Here is a 6,224-nt window from a genome sequence, read left to right on the forward strand (position 1 = left end):
TGCTATGGGCAATGCAGTTGGTTTTTTCTTATATATAAACCCTATTTTACTGATTTTCTTTATTGCTCCTCAAAATACATTTTTTTTCTTTTTTTGCAACTTTTTTGTTAACCCAGTATAAGTAGGGGCAGTCCTGAATGGGTTCAGTTCCAAGTGGTAATAACGTTGGCTCATCGGAGCCAATACATTCTTGAAAGAAAGTTTCATCTGAAGTCGATTCGCTCATGCCTACTCTTGACCTTCTGATTATCTTCTCTCTGGAGCATTTTTGATGATAAAGTTGCTTCCTTGGCTGTAGAAGTCTCAGAGATAAAGGTTTTCATTCTAGCACAGTGTTCCTCAACTCCAGTCCTCAGGGCCCACTTACCGGTCAGGATTTGAAAATATTCCACAGAATGAAAATACCCGTGGTAAGTCCTGATGGATAAACCCTAATTATATCACCTGCTCGATACTAAGGTAATCCTGGAAACATGACTGGTAGGTGGGCCCTGAGGACCGGAGTTGAGGAACCCTGCTTTAGCACAGCTAAGAACAGACTCCCCAATGACCAACCAAGATGCAGACCCAGGTCTATCTCCTGGCAACCAAAGAGGAGCAGCCAAGGTGGGTATACTGTTCATAATGCTATTAGACATACAAATACAATAAATCAGAACATTTCACTTAGCAACATAACATCATAGCAACTTTTGCAGTAACCCTGTTCTAGGGTACCGCACATGCATCCAGAGAAATAACCTCTAGAAACTTGGTCGGGTTTGAAGGTATTACCTGCAGATCTTACCCTGGATTCTGTTTCTAAAGCCCCGTTCACACTTACAGTGGAATCCAGACATTTCTGGAGTTTTTCCGGAGGGGCTGTATGTGTCAATGCAAACATCCGCAATATGTGTCCCAGACTTCACCCAGACTTTTTCTCCCCAGAGCCCTGGTACTAACTCTGGGTTATGTCCGAGTGAGCGCATGTGTGAAAACAGCAGTAAATGTTCCAGAAAATCACAGTGGGTCATGCCTAAAGTTCCCACCACTTGCCTAGGGACCTGGAACATTGCCTCTGTAGTTGGAGCATCTCCGGGGTGATAGCTACATGTGTGAAAGGCCAGCTACAGTAAATCTCCGGACCTGATAATCTGGAAATATTCCGGAGTTTAGGTGTGAAAACAGCATTAATGTTATATATTATGTTATATATATCCACACTTAAGCAGGTATTCACTTCATCTGGCCCAGGACAGACACCCTTCAAATGAATCGCAGTCTACTTCTACGCAGATTGGAACTCAGCATATCTATGCTGGACCGTCGTAGGCTCCTCTGCAAGATGTCATACACCGCACAATAGTGAGAGTACCTCCGGCACAGGTAAAAGATTCTGCTTTATTATACTCACAGAAATAAAGTGATTTTTCAGCATATCAATACAGCAATAGTCTTTCGCACCCTCAGCGGTGACCGCTCCCTCAGCGATACCCGTTACATGCTGCAGTAATAGTAATAGCGGTAGTAATCACTGGAGAGGAAGATCAGACGTATTTCTGACAGATGGAAGTTCCCGTCAGTCACAACTGATATTCTTTATTGCTGACTGTCGCCAGAAACCATCAACTTCAATTAGTTTCAAAAAATTCAACCAGTATGACAAACCAGGGCAAACTGGGCTCCTGCCTAGGGCTGCACAGTTTAGGGGCAGCATTGAAATAGGCGGACGGGATGATAACGATCAGTGACAATAATTTCAGCTTTTATTTATAATTTTTTCCTTAAAGGGGTTCTGTCACGAAACATATTCTAGATTTTTTCAAACCAGTGACTGGATCTGAATACTTTTGAAAGTGCACGTAACTAACAATTTAGTATAGCCGGTGAGCGATTTAATAAAATGTATCTGTATAGCGCCACCTGCTGTTTGGTCTTTCCTGTATTTCTTGTCCACCTCACTGAGGTGGTCACACGCGCTCAGTTTAATTCTTCAACTGCTACCAGCCATATCTTCTGTTAGAAGCTGCGGCAGTTACAGGGAGAGAGAGCTGCAGCAGAAAGGACGCGCCCCTCAGCTGCAGCGGAAAGGACACGCCCCTGAGCTGTCAGCAGGAAGGACACGCCCCCTGAACTGTGATAGGAAGATAGCGACCGCAGAAAGGGCACGCCCCCGAGCTGCAGCAGAAGGGACACGCCCCTGAGCTGTTAGCGGAAAGGACATGCCACCTGATCTGCCAGTTTGATATAAAGCTAGCAGAACAATCTAAGCAATGACTGTGGAGATCTCTGGATCCATGTGAGGTACAGGGCTGGTTCTAGCTTTGTTAGAAAGAGATTGTCATGTCCTATATGATGTCCGATTTTCATTTTTTACATCAATCATGACCTAACACCTTTAAAGGGATTGTCCTCTGAATAAGTAATCAGTATCTGATCGGTGAGGGTCCGACACTCACGACCCCTGCTGATCAGGTGAGAAGCTACCGGTGCTCCTGTAAGTGCTGCGGCCTTCTAGCAGCTCACCAAGCACAGCGCCGTACATTGTATAGTGGCTGTGCTTGGTATTGCAGCTCAGCCCTATTCATTTCAATAGGGCTGAGCTGCGCCTAGGCCACTTGACCAATGAACGTGACATCACTGGCCTAGGGGAAGCGATGATAAGGCCCTGGCACTTACAGGAGCGCTGGTGGGGTCCAACACTCCGGACCCCACCAATCAGATACTGATGACCTGATGATGTTATGGTATATTTACAGATAACTTTTTCTAAGTCCCATCTACACGGTGCAGAAATTGACCTGCTCTGCGTATTTCAGAATCTGTGAATAGTTTGTGCAGGTTTTCCTTGTTGCTTATGGAAAAAGAGCTCCGAGGTAGAGGTCCGCGTGTTGGATCACGCTGATCATTCAAAGAGATTGAGTCATCCAATCTTTATTTTTGGTTTTAAAGATGAAACCACTTTGTCTGTATTTTTTCATATTTGGGATTGTACACTTGTCTGAAAATAGGAAAAATTAAATGATAATATTTCACATGTCCCACTGTTGACCAGCAGAGGGCGCTAACGTGAAAACGTGGTGAAATGCACTATAGATTGTCCTTCCGTCATCTAAATTATCTTCTACTTTGGGGGAAGAATGGCAGCGTTAGGGGGCTGCCATTAACGCGTGTCCTCACAGATACGGTACCAGTGGATATTATTACGTACGCATGGAAAAAGTTAAATGAAAAATTCTCTGATCCATACAGGTAAACAAGGGGTTAGAAATGAAGTCACCAGTGGCGTGGCTAGAACTGACTGGGCCCGACAGCAGATTTTGAATGGGCGCCCTGTCCGCAATTGCAATAGACATTTTCTATCATAATGCCGGCCATGTGCGGTCCGCAAAATGCTTTGAAAATCTACAATTTGCGGACTGCGAAACACTACGGCCGTCTGAATGAGCCCTAAGTTTGTAGCATACTGTGGAGGATGTAGATATGACAATCAGGCAGCCTTCACACGCAGAGAATTCTGCAACTAAATCTCTGTTCCATTCATCTGAATGGGGGCGTGTAAAAATGATGACGTAAACTGTAGTGAATTTGTGGTGTGGTTATAACCTCCCTTCTGATCCTCCGCCGGGTCATGTGACCAGCACTCTGATCTCCAACTGACACAGGACAGGAAGTCACTTACTTCTCTGTTCATTCATATGAGACCGACATTGAGGCTCCTGTAGGAACACATAGAGAAACGGACTTCCTGTCCACACATAAGATGACACAGCTGAGGATCAGAAGGGAGGGGATAACTCACAAGACACTGGTAAAAAGATTATCTTCACTACAGTTTACATCTGGTACCTGTCTAACAGTTCAAAGAAATGTTTTTTTATGGGAGTCCTGCTTTAAACAGTAGATACACAGTTACAGCAAGCGGAAACAGAAGGCTCCGTACGCGGTGTAGTTTCCCGATCCAACGTATTGCAGCTCAGTTCCCATTCACTTGAATAGGAGCTGAGCTTCACTACCTCCACAGTGTACAGAGCCTTCTGCTTCCAGCTCTGTACACTGTATGGTTTTGGCGCTACCGGCTGCCCTTAAACAGCTGATCGTGGGGAGGGGGGGGGGGGGGAAAGCTGAGTGTCAGATCCCCACTAATTGAATATTTACAACCCCTTTAACCGCCTCCGGACCGCCTAACGCAGGATCGCGGTCCGGAGGCGGCAGCGCTGCGCGGAGTCACGCATATACGCGTACGTCAAGTCTGTGCTCCGGCTTCCACCTAGGCTGCCACCCCAGGTGTCGGAACGGAGCTTCAACAACTAGGCTGGTCTCTCCCCGAAGGGAGGAACCAAGGGGTTTTGGAGGGGGGTGCGGAACCGGGATGGCCACACACACCCAACCTAGACCTCTAGGGGGTTACCCATAAGGGCACCGCAACCCAAGAAATCCTTGTGACAAACAAACGTGGAAAGTGAACAAAAAAAGTTTTGAAAAAAATAGTGAATGTGTGCTGAAGCTCAGCCCGGACATCCGGACGGAATTATAAAAAATCCTCCTCCTTACGCCAGGCCCGACGGCCGGGTAAAGAACCGAGGTGTGTGCGCTCAAAATGTGAGAAAGTGAAGTGCGTGCAAATGTGCCATCACTCGGTGGGCTCCCACCCCCAGTGTGTTCAGGCACCCCAGGGTCACCACAAAATGTGGTCAAAGCAGTTTTACCTGTTCCCCCTCCCACTGGCAGGGGGCGACAAAACAAATACCGCCCCCATATAGAAATGTCACATTACTGCACAACTCGGAATGCAGTTATGTCTCAGGGTGGTATGTAAATGACTACAGGTGTGGTCCGATTACACACTGGGCCTTGCCACAAGAGGGCATAAAAGTGCTCCCCCGCTGCTTTATAAAAAAGGCTCTCAGAGGCTATTTTTGGGTAGTGAACCTTTTGGTGCAAGATTGTTGACTGCTAGACATGCTTCTACTACACATTCCAAATAAATTTTGCCCATTTGACAGACTTTGAGAGTGGGTGCATCATTGAGAGAAGGAGGATTTCCCAGCCCTGTAGGCCATTCTGACCTACCATAGCTGTTAGGAGGTGTTGGGAGCACTGGTTACATGAGGGCACACACGGTGAACAGGTTACGGATGGCACAGACAGACCACCAGTAGAGAGGATTGTTTGAACCTCCGACAAGCGGCTGCCAGAGTTCCATTGTCCACCATCCAGACACAGGTGACTCCTTTATTACAACCAGGGCTGGTGCAAGGAATTTTGCCACCCTAGGCAAAAGCTAATTTTGCCGCCCCCTTGACTCCTCCCATTGACCACACCCCTTTACCCACCCCTTTTTCAGCCACCTATTGCATGTAACATTTAACTATGGTTGTGTACCCTGTGCCAGTCTGACTATGGTCGCGTACCCTGTGCCAGTCTGACTATGGTCATGTATATATAATATCCAGCCATTGTCTGCCACCTAGTACCATCCCAGTGATGCCAATCACTCTGCCATCTATTCACTGCCAGGCACCATTCAGCCACTGTCTGAAATCCTGTGCCACCAGGGCAACATAAAACAGTATGCTGCCTTGTGCCCTCTGCTAGTCTGGCACTGTCCTGCACCCTGTACCATTCATAGCCCTTTAGACAGTCTGTGGCACCTATTAGGCTCCATGTTCCACTGCTGGGCACCCTGTGCCAGTCAGAATCTATGGCCCCTAGTCAAGCAGCAGGTGTGCCCTGACCCCTGTACACAAGTGAGTGCCACCCTGCTGCCAGTCACTGTCCTGCAGCCTCTGACACCCTAGTGCAGGTTGTCAGAGTGCAGTTGCCAGGGGTGCTCACCAGGTTCTGCTCCTCGCTGTGCTCCATGTCCACATTGCCTTGGCTCTTGCCAAGATCATGTGTCTTCTGCGCTTGATCCCGCGAGACCCACCTCTGGAGGTCACTGGTCTCGCGGGATTGTGCGCCCGAAGTCAAGGATTTTTGTCAACACAAGCAAATTTACATTTTGGCCCCCCCCATCATTTCACATTTCTGCCCCTCATAATTCATGTCCATTTTCTGCCCCTCATGATTCATGTCCATTTCTTGCCCCCCCCCCCATGTGCTAATATCATAGTGCCATCCTCTCCCCCTGTCCCCTAATGTGCCAGTATCAAGTGCCTCTATCCTCCCCACTCCATGTGCCAGTATCATGGCACATGTGCATGGATGTAGCAGAGCTGGGTGTGTTGGGGCAGCTGTCATGT

This window comes from Bufo gargarizans, chromosome 1, assembly GCF_014858855.1.
Source record: "Bufo gargarizans isolate SCDJY-AF-19 chromosome 1, ASM1485885v1, whole genome shotgun sequence".
Classification (NCBI taxonomy): domain Eukaryota; kingdom Metazoa; phylum Chordata; class Amphibia; order Anura; family Bufonidae; genus Bufo; species Bufo gargarizans.